This window comes from Phoca vitulina, unplaced genomic scaffold (genome assembly GCF_004348235.1).
Source record: "Phoca vitulina isolate PV1807 unplaced genomic scaffold, GSC_HSeal_1.0 scaffold10, whole genome shotgun sequence".
In the NCBI taxonomy this organism is placed as follows: Eukaryota; Metazoa; Chordata; class Mammalia; order Carnivora; family Phocidae; genus Phoca; species Phoca vitulina.
In genome coordinates, this window is record NW_022589713.1 from 34,999,759 (window position 1) to 35,016,163 (window position 16,405).

The window sequence follows — 16,405 nt, forward strand, 5'->3', positions numbered from 1 at the left end:
GATACAAGGGTAGAGCTACGCTTTAGGAATAAAAACCAGGCAACTGTAGGTAAAACATTTTAGAACAGGATGGAAAGAGAGACAGGATGAGAACACGTGATGCTGGGATACCAGCACTAGAAATAAGAGGAAGGGAAAATGTGAAACAGCACACTGACAGGGGCTGTAGAAAGGTGGGCCCAAAGTTGAGGAAGGGGATAGAAAAGCACACTCTAGGACATTTGGCAGCAGGGAGCAGAAAGACTCAGATTTGAATAACTAGATGATGATTCCACCCCTAGAAATGGAGAGTTATTAGAAGCAGAAACTGCAGAGGAAATGAGTTGTTTGTGGACTTAGCTTTGAGTTATCAATTGGCTAATCATAGGAAATTGTCCAAGGGGATGTCGGAAATGTGGATTTAACTTCAGAAAGAATGTGACAGCTAAAAGAGTCTGCAGTGAAAGTAAGTAGATCACTCAGCCTACTGTGTAATTCAGCTGTCTCCTTCCAACCCCCCCCCCCCCGGCAATTTCAAAACTTTTATCAATGAAAGAAATGATGTGCTGATTTACACCTTTTCTCATCATCTGCTATCCCTTTTAATAGCTCTGATCCCATAACCAAACTTTTAGGTTAACTGAGGTAGGCCCCTTAGTTTCCCTATGCCTATCTCCTGGATAAGACGGGGATAGTGATAGCACCTATCCCAAAGGGTGGTTGTGAGAATCAGATGAGTTCATGTTTGTAAAGTTCTTAGTACAGTGTCTGGTATGTGGTTAGACCAATAAAGGTGATATGGCTCCTTATTCTCATTCCATGATAAAGTCATTGTATTTGACTGATTATTGTAGTCCTCACAGTCTTATTTGGCATACAGTGAACCTGCAATAGGTGCTCATTAGAGTGAATCATAGGTTGGCAGAGAATCATCAACAGTACTTTTCTGATGCTCAGGCTTGTGGCGCATTTTGCCACATGTCACAAAGCAAAGAAGTAAAACGTTGTTAAGATTTAAGTATAAGTCTTATGACTTCAGATCGATGCCTTTTCCCACAAAAAGCTATGTTATCTTACAAATCTTGCCTATTTAGCCCCCCAAAATGTATTCGTCACTCATGCTACATGCCCATTGTAAGATACCCTGCTTATTGTAAATATTCAGGGACCCAAGCTAATGAAGGCTCTACCTCACTATATGCCTCTGTGGTCACTCAGAAAGGGAGGCAGGAAGGGGTTTCCACTCTCATTAGCCAAAACTAACTGGCCACATCTAGCTCACACTGGACAGAGGAAATGGAATTATACCTTAGATCCTAGGAGATGAGCATTGGAGTATTTCTAAAAGTCAGTATCACAATATGTGACACACATAGGATGCAAACTATTTTGTCTGATTCTAGAAGCTTTACTCTTTTTTTTTTTTTTTAAGATTTATTTATTTATTTTGGGGGGGAGAGAGTGTGTGCAAGTAGGGGAGGGGCAGGGGGAGAGGGAGAGAGAAAATCCCAAGCAGACTCCCCACTGAGCATGGAGCCCAACAAGGGGCTCGACCTCAGGACCCTGAGATCATGACCTGAGCAGAAACCAAGAGTTGGACACTTCACTGGCTGAGCCATCCAGGGGCCCCTAGAAGCTTTAGTATACTAAACTGGCTCCCAAATCCTCTTATAGGTCCACTGAAACTCAATTTTGAGATACAAAGAAGTACAGTTGCCAGACACAGCAAATAAAAATATATAGCCCTGAGGTAAATTGGAATTTCTGATACTTTAGTATAAGTATATGCCATGCAATATTTGAGACATACTTATTTATACTCAGTTATTTGTTAATTTATCTGGAATTCAAATTTGTTTTTTAATTTTTGTTATGGCTTTACCTTTTTTTAAATTGAAGTATAATTAACATAGTGTTACATTAGTTTAAAGTGTACAATATAATAATTCAACAATTCTGTAAATTACTCAGTGCTCATGACAAAAAATGTAGTCACATGTGTCACCAACAATGTTATTACCATCTTATTGACTATATTCCCTATGCTGTACTTTTCATCTCCATGGCTTAAAGTTTGTACCTCTTAATCCCCTTTATTTGTTTCACCCATGCCCCCACCCGCCTGCCCTCTACTGATGGACACTTGGGTTGCTTCCCTGTCTTGCCTATTGTAAATAATGCTGCAATAAACATACAGGTGCAAATGTCTTTTCAAATTTTTGAGGATTTTTTGGGGGGTAAATATCCAATAGTAGAATTACTGGATCATATAGCACTTCTATTTTTATTTTTGTGAGGAACCTCCATAGACTTTTCCACAGTGGCTGCACCAGTTTGCATTCCTACCAACAGTGCATGAGGGTTCCTTTTTCTCCACATTCTTGCCAACACTTATGATTTCTTTTTGATTTTAGCCATTCTGACAGGTGTAAGGTGATACTTCATTGTGGTTTTTATTGAAATTCAAATTTAACTGAATGTTCTGCCCTGTTATGTGGCAACCCTATAGAAGAGCCTTATAGATCTAAAATAGGATGGGGAGTTTCTTAACTCTTTTAGATGGACAACAGTATGACAGTATACAGAAGTTGGTTACATTATAATTACAAGTATCTTCCCGAAAATAGTAAAATAATAGCAAAGTAACGATCTTCTCTCTTACCTCTATCCTAAAGCATCTTTTCCTCAGAAGTAGTTTCATGCTCTTCATCTAGAAAAAAACATATAAACCAGTGGCTTCTTGGGCATGACCAGAAAAGAGAAGCCAGCAGTAGTGAGGATGAGGCCACAATTAAAATGTGAAACAGTCACATATTTGTAAGGAAAAAAAACTGTAGGTCTTGGAGATGTTGAGGGAGAGGACTGGGCGGAAGCAAGGGGATTGTCCTGCCTCTCTGTTGCCTGACTCAATTTTTATTAGCTTGTTTATAATTTGGGGACATTTCTACTTAATTGGGCTATGAGTTCAGAGCAGAACATCAAAAGTAATTACAGTTGGAAAGCATCTGGGGCACCTGGGTGGCTAAGCTGGTTGGGTGTCCAACTTTTGATTTTGCCTCAGGTCATGATCTGGGGATTGTGGGATCAAGCCCCGCATGGGGCTCTGTGCTCAGTACAGAGTCCGCTTGAAATTCTCTCCTTCTGCCCCTCCTCCTCCTGCATTCTTGCTTGCTCACTGGCAGTCAATCAATCAATCAATCAATAAAATCTTCAAAATTGGAAAGTATCCATAATATGGAAAGGCAAAAAGAACTGAAGTAGGCTGGGGGAAGATATGAGAGTTTTGAAGCAAATAAAAGAAATATAACCTAGTCAACGGCAGCACCCTTGGGCCACTTGGGAGTGTTGCTTATGACAGGGTTTGGTGGTGACAAGCCTCCTGGGCAAACATGACAAAACACCCCCCCAACAGACACACACACACACACACACACACACTTAAGAACTTAAGGTGAGGGTCAGATGACACACTTGGACCTGGTTCCTGAACATTCCATTCGTGGTAGGGAAAGAGACCAGATAGGTATCCAAAACTCTTTCCAGCTCTTTGAATATATAAGTTATGAAATGAAAATGAATCCCTTTACACTGTCACACTGGGTGTCTTGTTCTTACAAGCTGCCACAACTTTGCCCCTCTGCCTTGTATCAAATATAATTACTTAAACCTGTCTTTCCCTCTCAAATGATTGTAAGCTTTCCAGGGGTAAGGAGGCAGTTCACATCCTTATATATATTTATCCTTATCCATATATATTTATATTTGCCTTAATCCATCTCCTTATCCATCCTCATTCTTAATCCAAATGCAGTTTCCTTTGCTTTAGCAGGCCCACGGTAAGTACTTCCTGAACTGAACTGAATGTTTGGCAGCAGTCTGTGGGACTCAGATGTAGAGCATCGTGCTGGCATTCCAGCTCAGAGCCCAGTTAAGAAAGGTCAGATGTCCTTTCCTCTAGAAACCCGTGATCTCTGGAGGGAAGCAACTACAGCTTTCTTGAGAATGACTTGCAAGCCGATAACAAGAAATCCTATACCAATAAATAAAGCCCACATGTCCCTTAAATGTTGATGGAGTACTGATAGGTTAGTGGTTTAGAAGCCACTTTGCTTTGGACATTAGGTAAAAACTTTCAAAGTTTCTGCAGATGACCTCCGTCAACTAGGGCACTGGGGCAAGTTTAGGGTTTGTGGGTGAGGCTCCTATGTCTCTCCCTCACTGACTTTACAGTGTAACCTCTAACACAGTGTCCATGAAGTGCCTGCCTGTACTCATCTTTCTTTTTTTTTTTTACATTCAACTTCTTTTTTTATTTTTTTATTTTTAAAGATTTTATTTATTTATTTGACAGAGAAAGACACAGTGAGAGAGGGAACACAAGCAGGGGGAGTGGGAGAGGGAGAAGCAGGCTTCCTGCTGAGCAGGGAGCCCGATGCGGGGCTCGATCCCAGAAACCCTGGGATCATGACCTGAGCCGAAGGCAGACGCTTAACGACTGAGCCACCCAGGCGCCCCTATTTTTTATTTTTTTTAAATTTTATTTTATTATGTTATGTTAATCACCATACATTACATGTACTCTGCTTCTCAGAGCCCATAGTCTCTCATGGTTCATCTCCTCCTCTGATTTCCCCCCCCCTTCTTTTTTCCCTTCCTACTATCTTCTTCTTCTTCTTCTTTTTTTTTTAACATATAATGTATTATTTGTTTCAGAGGTACAGGTCTGTGATTCATCAGTCTTACACAATTCACAGCACTCACCACAGCACATACCCTCCCCAATGTCTATCACCCAGCCACCCCATCCCTCCCACCCCTCACCACTCCAGCAACCCTCAGTTTGTTTCCTGAGATTAAGAATTCCTCGTATCAGTGAGATCATATGATACTTGTCTTTCTCTGATTGACTTATTTTGCTTAGCATAATACCCTCTAGTTCCATCCACGTTGTTGCAAATGGCAAGATTTCGGGGTTTTTGATGGCTGCATAATATTCCATTGTATATATATACCAGATCTTCTTTATCCATTCGTCTGTTGATGGACATCTTGGCTCTTTCCACAGTTTGGCTATTGTGGACATTGCTGCTATAAACATTGGGGTGCACATACCCCTTCAGATCCCTACATTTGTATCTTTGGGGTAAATACCCAGTAGTGCAATTGCTGGGTCATACGGTAGCTCTATTTTCAACTTTTGGAGGAACCTTCATACTGTTTTCCAGAGTGGCTGCACCAGCTTGCATTCCCACCAACAGTGTAGGAAGGGTCCCCTTTCTCTGCATCCCTGCCAACATCTGTCGTTTCCTGACTTGTTAATTTTAGCCATTCTGACTGGTGTGAGGTGGTATTGCATCGAGGTTTTGATTTGGAGTTCCCTGATGCCGAGCGACGTTGAGCACTTTTTCATGTGTCTGTTGGCCGTTTGGATGTCTGCTTTGGAAAAATGTCTGTTCATGTCTTCTGCCCATTTCTTGATTGGATTCTTTGTTCTTTGGGTGTTGAGTTTGAGAAGTTCTTTATAGATTTTGGATACTAGCCCTTTATCTGATATGTCATTTGCAAATATCTTCTCCCATTCTGTCATTGTCTTTTGGTTTTGTTGACTGTTTCCTTTGCTGTGCAAAAGCTTTTTATCTTGATGAAGTCCCAATAGTTCATTTTTGCCCTTGCTTCCCTTTCCTTTGGTGATGTTTCTAGGAAGAAGTTGCTGTGGCTGTAATCATCTTTTGAAATGTAAACTGTCTAAAGGAAAACTGACGAAATCCTAGGGTGCCATGATCCTGCGCATTGCCCAGAAATGAACTGGAACTCCTCCTAGGGGTTTTGTGCACCACTGTCCGTGCCCTTGAGGAGTTCTTAGTTTAGTGGGGGCTGGATGGGGCCCACCTGGACACAACACCGGGACAACTTGACCAGGGCTGGAATCTGTGGATAGACTAAGGCTCTGAGGCAAGTGGGTCAAACTTCTATTTGGAGGGTGCCTGGGTGGCTCAGTCGGTTAAGTGTCTGCCTTTGGTTCAGGTCATGGTCCCAGGGTCCTGGGATGGAGCCCCACATCAGGCTCCCTGCTCAGCGGGGAGTCTGTTTCTCCCTCTCCCTTTACCCCTCCCCCTCTACTTATGCTCTGGCTCTCGCTTTCTCTCTCTCAAATAAATAAATAAAATCTGAAAAAAGTGAAAAAAAAAAAACCAACAAAACAAAACTTGTATTGGAGGAACTAATGTGGATTCATGTGGCTAAAATATAGACAAGCCTCTCCTACCCCAAGTACTCATTAATTTCCCCCCCATTACTTTATTTATCCATTCAGACTTTTTTGACAAGGAACACAGCTAAGCACTACATGAGATATATAGATGAATGGCTTGTCACTTGTCCCCTTGAGAAGCTGATTGTTTAGTGGAGGAGAGAGGCATGTGAACACCCCTGAATCAGTGAGAGGAGATGGAGCCTAGAAGAGGTACAGAGGACTCCAGCAGGGAGCCACCTGCTCTGTTCTACCTGGGGAGATTGCCAGAGGCTGTGTGGATCTGGTGGCCTGCCATGGGAACCCCGAGCTCACTTCCTGGTGTATTTGGATGTGCAGGCAGAAGGCTACGTCAGGCAGAGGGCACATGAAAACAAAGACATGGGAGCTAGAAATCTCAGGTGTGTGAGGGACTTTCTCCTATCACTTGCCCCTGGGGTGGGGTGGGAGAGAAGAGGGGAGGGATGGTAACAGCAGGAGAAGCCTTGAGAAGTAGGAGGGGCCGTGGATCCTGAAGAGGCTGTGGCAAATGGGCTGGCAGCGTGGGGAGCAAACTGTGTCCACTTAGCTATTTTGCCAAAGGGCAGCTCTGCTTAGGAATCTGAAAAGAAAACTGAGATTATTTATGTGCTACCACCAGCAATACATCGGAGGCCAAGAGGAGCTGAGGGTTATTGAGCTAGTTCAAAGCAATCTCGATTATTGAAAATGAATGAAATTGAGTTCCACTTCCTACAGAGTCATTTATTGAGAGACAAAAGCAATTAATATTGAAAATAAAATAATTGTGAACCTCTGAACTAAATTACCATGCAGATATAATGTACTGTCTCATCAGTCTTTAAATACTTCATGTATTAGAAGATTGTAACACCAGTCTCTGGACCGGGGTCCTCAACATCATTAGCATTTATTCATTCTGCTTTTGCCAGAGCGCGATTCTCAAGAGTCACAAATTAAAAGCCAAAGTTTCGGAAGTGCTGTTCCAAATGTAAGATTCACAACCATGGTGAGGTTTGGGATTTCAGTTTGTAAATTAATCCTGGCTTTTGGTAAATTAAAAACAAAACAAAGACAAAGCCTGGACAACCCTGAACTTGTAAGGCATCCCACAGTTTGTTGATAGGAACAGGAATTTTTACATATTATTGCAAATTTGGCATTGTCATGCACTACATGCTGCCAAGTATCATGGATGCATTTGATGAATGATTCTTTTGTTGACTTCAAGCATCCTTGTGTACCTGAGTTATACACTGAGGGCCCTTAAGAATGAAAAGTACAATATATGTAGAGAGATGTTACATAGACTGTAACTCACACAAGCCCCAACTTGGGTCACTGTTTTGTGAGAACAATACAGGGTCTCCAGAAGAGTTGGTCACCCATTATCCTTTTTCTTCCCTACTCTGGGAAATGAGCTGTCTTAGGTAGGCTTCCGCAGCAGAGCAGGTGAGGATTGGGGGAAAGTATTTCGGAATAGCTGGAGTGGGACTGGAAAGAGGAAACAGCTAACAGAGGGGCAGTATCAGGAAAAGTTTCCAGAGAATAACTTAGGTCCTATCTTGCTGGGCAGCTCTGGAGCAAGTGTGGAACATACCCCAGAGTCCTCATAACCAGGGGCAATCAGTTGGCATATTTATACCCCCTGTATCTGATGATTAGCCCACAAAATTCTAGATGCTGGCTGCTGGTGTGAAAACACATGGAGAACTGGTATGAACAAAGTTGGGAAGGGGTTTAAGGGGATATGGACAGTGTCCTGAAAGAGTCTGCCACCCCAGGCATGGATATATAACCAAATATCCCTGGTTACCGCTAAATACTGTAAGAGGAGAGCTTAATGTTAATCTCAGACTGTGGTGAGAGTAAAGAACTCACTGTCATCATCCTGGGAAACATGCCCAAAACTTGGCAGTCGTCTTTGATTCAGAGCCTGACATGCAGGGAGAGGTTTCACAGGGGCCAGGAGATCAATTTCCTGCTGGTAGCAGGCTAGTGGCAGATGATTGATACACGCTAGGCCCTCTCATTTAGGAAAACAAACCAGGGGAGGCGAGGTAGATACTATCATTGTGAGAACACTTCCACAAAGCTGGGGGTGGTGGGGTGGTGGGGAAGAGGAGTGTCTCTGAAAAGCCAGAGATACGCCCAACTAAAAAAGCATTGAGTACTGGCTCAAAAATACATTTGAGTGCACACTTAGACCTGTAGCCCACCAGTGTGCAAATTCAATGTCTAAAATAAACGACCTTAATTGGAGCATAACTATGATTTGGACATTGATAGAAAACTTTCCAGAATATAGAAACTAGGCATAAAGGGAGAAGAATATTGAACCCACTAGAGTCTTGCCACCTGCTTAGAAGTTGGGATTCTGTCTCAGAGTAATAGATGCTCTTAATATCCATCGTAATAGAATCTTTAGTATGTATCTAACAACTGTTTATTTGTTTAATACTTACATGTATCTCAGGAAAGATAAACCTTTATTTTGGCTGAGAGTTTTGCCATCAGCATTTTGGGAGAAGTCTTTTAATTATTCCACAAAGTATGGTGTTGTCTTTTAAAGACAAAACACTGTCTCAGTGCAGTCCGCCTTCCGTTCCTCCTTAGAATTTCCTTAATGACCAATAACCCACTAATAGTCCATGTATATTAATCGAATGTAGCACTAATGTGCAGGCCTGGAGGTAAACCACACTGTCAGTAGATGAGCCTTTGTCGTTAGATCTTCACAAAGTTGTATTTCATAGTGGCATTCTCCAGTGTTTATCCTACATACCAGGACATTTTTGGGTTTCCACAGTGATTTACCCTCAACGATCAGGCAGTTCACTAAAATGTTAGCTTCTAACCTTAAAGCTTATAGGCTAATCTGAATGGTTCCACTGTTACATTTAAGCTTTATAAGTATTTCTTCCAGAAACTTCTGTGCTTATTGGATTCAACATGCAAACCAGGTCCTTTTGGCAGTTATAAACCAGTTGGGGATAGACGTTTTAGGAATCCTTTGCAGTAAGCACTCTTGAAGGACTTGAAGTAAGATATTCCATTTGTTAAGGGACTTATGGTTACCACCATAATCTTTCCAATTGTATCTGAGAATAGGAGTTGGCTTTTGATAGCCTAGTTACTTTTCCCCACTTAAAATTTAAAACAAAAATATTTATCCTGGAGACAGAATTTTAAATATCGACTCTCTTAGACAAATCATAAGCAAAAATAGGTACTAAAATAAAGCCTCAATCTAGGTTGGCTTGCCTTGCTGACTGAATTTGCCAGAGAACTGAGTAGTTTTCCACTTGAGTTTTTGCTTTGAAGACTTGGCATAGGAAAGCCTTACTCATTCATGGACCCTATGGGATGAGAGCAGCTTCAAAGGAAAAATGAGAAGGACTTCTTTTGTTTCGGCTTCTTCATCTTGGAATTATATTTGTGCGTGTTTTTATACTTTAAGAAGATGATGAACTTTTGTTTCAGACTCACTGGAGGAAGACCAGTCCAAATGGTGGAGAACGCTAAATTATCAATTATTTTAAAAGAAACAGAATGTTTTTACTATGGGCAATACTTTCATTGTGGAGCTTGACCAATAAACTCCTTTCAGAAGAGCTCTGAAATTGATTCACTGCTTAGATAAGAATGATGACCATAGAATTGTTTAAAAAACATGTTGCTTATGCTACGAACTTGCTTTGGAAGCCTGTCTTTAGAGGTGATATGAAGATATACTTCTGAACAATCAGCGTATATATAGTTTTTTCTGAATTAAACTCTTTCTTTCTTGATCTCTCCCAAGCTAATGATTTAATCATGCACTTCCACTTTGCTCAGATTGTAAAAAATGGCTTTCAGCATGAACTTCCTGCCCATTAACTTTCACCTAAATGGCACTAGGGTGCCATTTGGTTAATTATATTTGGAGTTCAGAGTTTTGATTATGGCTGATTTATCAGACGTAATCTTTTAAAGGCATAAAATTAAATAATGGGCAGTACATGTAAAGAAGATTAACTTTCCCTAAATCATCAAGATTGATGGTCTTGTTTTTCACAAATATACTGGATGTTGATATAGTATCCTTTGCTTTTGTGTGTTAGGTTGCATAAGCTCCAAGTGGTTAAATTCAGGGAATATTGTGTGCCAACCCACGGGTCACAGGAACAAATTGAACCAATCCAAGGACTTTTGATTTTAGTATGTTATAAAGCTTAAGTAGTTTTTTTCTCTTACCTAGTCCCATTGAACTATTTAATGAGATCTGTGCTAAGTGAAGCAAAAAGATAAAACTCCTGCACTCTTGGAGCTTGGATGGGTGCATCAAAACCAAATAAAAGGCAAATAAGCACAATTGTTATCATTTGTTTTAAAAAAAGAGTAAGCAAACAAAAACCTTAGAAATTAAAGATCTGGTGTCTTAAGACAGAGAATGAGGGGGGTGTAAAGGGGTTGATGATCTTACTGCTCATTATCACTAATTTTAATTTTCTTCAATACAAGGAAAAAAATTCAGCAATTGATTATGCAACAGATCAAAATTATTAGACTCAGCAAAAAGGAAATATAAACAGAATCACTGAAATGACTAATTCCTTAAAGGTCTGATTATATGGCTAGGCGTAATCTAGAAACTAAAGTCATTTTTATAACTATGACTTACTGCTCCTAAATAATTCTTATGGTAAATAGAATATGTGATCCATACTACTGTATCTTGAAAATTACCAAAAGATCCACCTGTAAATCTTTTACCAAGAGGTAACCAGAATTCACATTTTGGCAAGTATCCTCCCCATCACTTTCTAACATATGTGTAAATATTTATACAGATCTATTTTTTATAAGAAATAGAATGCCACTATGCACATTATTTTACAGCCATTTTCTACTTTTTAGAATGAACACTTCGGCATGATTTTTTATGTCACCTTTACATTATAATTTTAATGTCCGCATGGTACTTCATTACATTGTTGCATCTCAGTTGCATTCGCCAAACCACTATTTACTTATATTTCAATTTCCAGGTTTTCACTTCTCTAAATAATGAGATGTCTGTCCTTTTCCTTACTTCTAATTATTTCCTCAGGGCACACTCCTAAAAGTGGAATTTTGTGGTTAAACTCTTAAAGCTTTGGATATATGGTTAACAAAATCCCCTCAAAAGATCATACTGATGCATATACTTCCGCTAGCTGGGAACATGTCTCCTCTCTCCCTGTGTCACTTTAACTAGGTTCTTGTTTTGATTTTTAACTTTTTGTCATTGTAGCAGTCACAAAATGTAGACTATAAAAATGACTACTTTTATCTTACATGAAATTTAAATATATGTTTAATGATTTAGGATTTGTAATGTTGTTTGAAAATTATAAACAAAATCTAATTTAGAGGAAATGGGAACTTCTGGGATATGAGCATTCTGAGGACAAAGTTCAAGGTGATGTTCTTTACAAAAGCAAGTCAACAAATTACAAATAAGAACATAAATAGAATGGGAACAAGAAATAAGTCCTGCTTAGGGAAAACAAGTTCGAAATCAGGGTAGAGAATCTTTATCCCCAAGAATCATAATCTGTTATAATCTGATGAGAAATTTGCTTTTAGATGGAGTTACGAAAATAGGATGGTATCTTAGAAATCCTGTGGCTATTCTCCTTAAAGAGATTATAGTGAAACTATCTGAGAAGTGTGAATGGTCTATGAAGACTATATTCTAATAGAAATAGTAAACAGTAGGCTCTCCAGCAAATATCTTTGCTTATGACTGGTAGTTATCAAAATTAAATAATACTAAGAAAATTGAGTCGCCATGTTAAATACAGTGACAGAATGTTAGAATTAAAAGGAATTTGAAAGATTGTCTAACCCAGATTCTTATTTTGCAGGTAAAATAGAGTACTGCAGAGATGATGTGATATCCCCAAGGAGCCATACCTGGTGAGTAAAGAAAGAAGAAATAAATAAATTTGATCAGTAAACATGATACATATCCTGGGTATAGATAGAAGAGAACTAGGTTTGGGTTTCCATTACTAGTTGTGGGGATAAAAGCAGAAATTTCGTACAGCATAGATGAAGCATTAGAGCAAGGAAGAATTAACCAAATTTACTGTTACCTAAACAAGTCAAAGACTTGTATCACATAGATTCTCTTACAATTCATGTTTTCAAACGTTTAGCAAAGCTTGGTTAGGCATGACTATGCTAGAGTGGTCCTGAGATTTCTCAAGAAAACATTAACATCTTGGCATGGAACTTTGCAGTAAAGGAAACACTATAGTTTAATTCATAGTGATTTAAGAAGATGGAATATTCTTGAGAGGGGAAATCTAATTACAGTGAAAATAAAATTTCATTTACCCATCATTTCCTCCATTATTCATTATTTTTTTTATTGGGAAGATAAGTATATACAAGGAATTGCAAAGAGAAACAAAGTGTACTGGGGAAAAAATAAGGAATTGATGTAATGCTATTTAACTATAAATTTCTCATATTATCATATTTTAACTTAATCTTCAAGTGAACCTATTGGGTAAATTCAATTGGTTTTTTAAAAACAGAATTCCTATAGCAGTTCCAAATAACTTCATTGCTTTTTCTAATTCATTTGGAATTTAATGCATTTTTTAATGATCTAATAACTTTGTTTTCTTCTCTACTTGGTGGAGTTATTTAATGCATTTCTTAATGACTTTAATAACTTTGTTTCTCTCTCTACTTGGTGGAGTTACACGTTCTAGTTGAAAACTTTAAGATTTGAACACAGCTTCCTTCTACTTTATTTTGCTGTTGCTTTTTCTTAATTAGGAGCCAGCTTCTTTCATCCAAATTTAAATGTAAACTGGAATAATTCTAATGCTGCAATTTCACACCAATATATTGATCTCTTCCATTTTATATTCCAGAGAGCAAAGCATTTTATACTAATTAAAGATTATTACTAATGATTATGGCATACAGCTTGGAGAAAAAGTTAAATGACTCAAGCTGATATAATGTTCATTTGTGAGAATAAGTATGTGGATATAGTCAGAACGTTTTAGAAAATGAACTTCTCTAACTTGATAATCGCAATACATATTAAAATGAAGCTTAAGCAATTAAAACGTTTTGGCACTGGCCTAAGAATAAAGGAGATCAGTGACACAGAATAGAGTCTAGAATGAAATCGAAATATAGGAATTTAATGGAGGAAAGAAGTGACATTTCAACTTAGTAGGAGAAATGATGGCAGAGTCAAGAAGTGATGAGAAAAACAGACAACATAAAAATATAAAATATCTTTATGGCAAAAGACAAAGCTAAAGCATTTTTGTCAACAAATAGGCAACGTACACATGTAGATACATCCATAAGAATAGGATAAGCAGTTCAGTGGGAATTAAATAGACAAATGGTATGAATCAGATATCGCCCAAAGAAATATCAATGGCCAGTAAACAAGATGAGAAAAGGACACAAAGATACTAATACTTAAATACATATAAAAAGTGTATTTTGTGTTTTAGTCTGGCAAAATGTATGCTTGATAACCTCAAAACATCAAGCAATGGGGAGAGCAGAGGGACATCTCCACTGCCTTTCATTGTAGGTGGAAATATGAAGTGAAATAACTTTTCTTGGAGTGAAATTGGCCACAATCTATTAAAATTCCAGTGATAGGTATCCTATAACCCAACTGTCTAACTTCTTAGAAAATTACTCTTAGAGATTACTCAAGTTCCTAAGATGTATGTTCAAGATGTTCGTTGTGCTTTGTTTATAATAGAAAAAAATCAAAGACTGGTTAAACAAATCATGGTGCCTCAATATAATGAAATAATCTGTAGTTCTTATTAAAATGCAGTATAATTATGTCAGATGACATGGTAATATGTTGGTGGTAAGTGAGAAATATGTTATATACATCATATAATCTTGTTTTTTTAAAAAATAACATCCTGTAATTTTAAAAATACTTGTCTCTGGGCATGGAATTGAAGAAGTAGGTAGGTTACTTATTCATTCATTCATTCATTCATTCATTTATGTATATTTGACACACAATGTTATATTAGTTTCAGGTGTACAACTTAGTGATTTGACAAGCTTACACATTATGTTATGTTCACCAGAAGTATAGCTATCCCTGTCCCATTATATCGGTATTATAACATCATTGACTGCATTCCTCATGCTATACTTTTTATTCCCATGACTTACTCAGTCCATAATGGAGGCCTGTATCTCCCTCTCCCCTTCACCTATTTTGCCCAACCTCCCCTCCCCTCTGGCAACCATCATTTTGCTCTCTGTATTTATAGTTCTGATTCTGCTTTTTTGTTCACATTTTTTCTTTTTAGATTCCATTTATGAGTGGAACCATATGGTATTTGTCTTTCTCAGTCTGACTTGTTTCACTTAGTATAATAACCTCTAGCTCCATGCATGTTGTCTCAGATGGCAGGATCTCATCCTTTTTATGGCTGTGTAATAGTCCATTGTGCATATATACCACCTTTCCCTTATTCATCTATATTGGTAAAGAAGAAGTTAAACTGTCACTATTTGCAGACCACATGACACTATACATAGAAAATCCTAAAGATTCCACCAGAAAACTATTAGAAGTAATAAATTCAGTAAAGTGGCAGGATACAAAATTAATACCCAGAAACTAGCAGCATTTCTATAGACTCACCGTGAAGTTGCAGAAAGAGAAATTTTAAAAAATACCATTTACAATTGAACCAAAAAGAATAAAATACCTAGGAATAAACTTAAGCAAAGAGGTGAAAGACCTGTACTTTGAAAACTATAAAACACTGATGAAAGAACTTGAAGATGATAGAAATGGAAAGATACTTCATACGCATGGATTGGAAGAATTAACACTTGTCAAAATGTCCATATTACCCAAAGCAATCTACAGATTCAGTGCAATCCCTATGAAAATGCCAAGAACATTTTTTATAAAACTAGAACAAATAACACTAAAATTTGTATAGGACTACAGAAGATCCCAAACAGCCAAAGGAATCCTGAGAAAGAAGAACAAAGCTGGAGGCATCACAATCCCAGGTTTCAAGATACACTGCAAAGCTGGATTAATCAGAACAGGATGGTACTGGCACAAAATAGACACATAGCTCAATGGAACAGGATAGAGACCCCAGAAATAAATCTGCATATAATCAATCTATGGCAAAGGAGACAAGAATATACAATGAGGAAAAGACAATGAAACTGGTCTACTTTCTAACACCATACACAAAAATAAACTCAAAATGTATTAAAGACTTAAACATGAGACCTGAAACCATAAAAATCCTAGGAGAGAACATAGGCTTTTTCTAGATATATCTCCTAAGGCAAGGGGAAACAAAAGCAAAAATAAACTATTGGGCCTATATCTAAGTAGAAAGCTTTCGCAGAGCAAAGGAAACCATCAACAAAACAAAAAGACACCCTACTGAATGGGAGAACGTATTTGCAAATGATATATCCTATGAGGGGTTAATATCCAAAATATATAAAGGTCTCACACAACTCAACACCAAAAAAGCCAACAATCTGATTAAAAGATGGGCAGAGGACCTGAATAAACATTTTTCCAAAGAAGACATACAGATGGCCAACAGACACATGAAGAGATGCTCAATGTCACTCATCATCTGGAAAATACAAGTCAAAACCACAATGAGACATCCACTCATGCCTGTTAGAATGGAGAAAATCAAGAAGACAAGAAACAACAAGTGTTGGTGAGGTTATGGAGAAAAAGGAACTATGTTTGCTGTTGGCAGAAATGTAAACTGGTGTAGCCACTGGGGAAAACAGTATGGAGATTCTTCAAAATTTGTTTTAAAAAATTAAAAATAGAAATACCGTCTGATCCAATAATTCCACTATTGAGTATTTATCCAGGGAAAATGAAAACACTAAGTCAAAAAGATAAATGCACCCCTATAAATGCAGCTGTTTATTGTAGCATTATTTACAATAGGTAAAACCTGGAAGCAGCCTAAGTGCCCATCAGTAGGTTATTTTATCTTGTCATCTGTTTTTTTTTTTTTTTAAAGATTTTATTTATTTATTTGAGAAAGAGAGAATGAGAGAGAGCACATGAGAGGGGGGAGGGTCAGAGGGAGAAGCAGACTCCCTGCCGAGCAGGGAGCCCAATGCGGG

At 38.2% G+C, this 16,405-nt stretch overlaps 1 protein-coding gene across 2 annotated transcripts in view; it reads left to right on the forward strand.

Moving 5' to 3' along the window:
- RARB (retinoic acid receptor beta) overlaps nt 1-16,405 on the forward strand; it is a 732,098-nt gene that overhangs the window by 202,677 nt on the left and 513,016 nt on the right. For both annotated transcript variants that reach the window (XM_032408806.1, XM_032408805.1), the window contains one exon: nt 12,121-12,172. The gene's annotated coding sequence lies outside the window, so the exon portion shown is untranslated. The remainder of the gene's footprint in view (nt 1-12,120; nt 12,173-16,405) is intronic.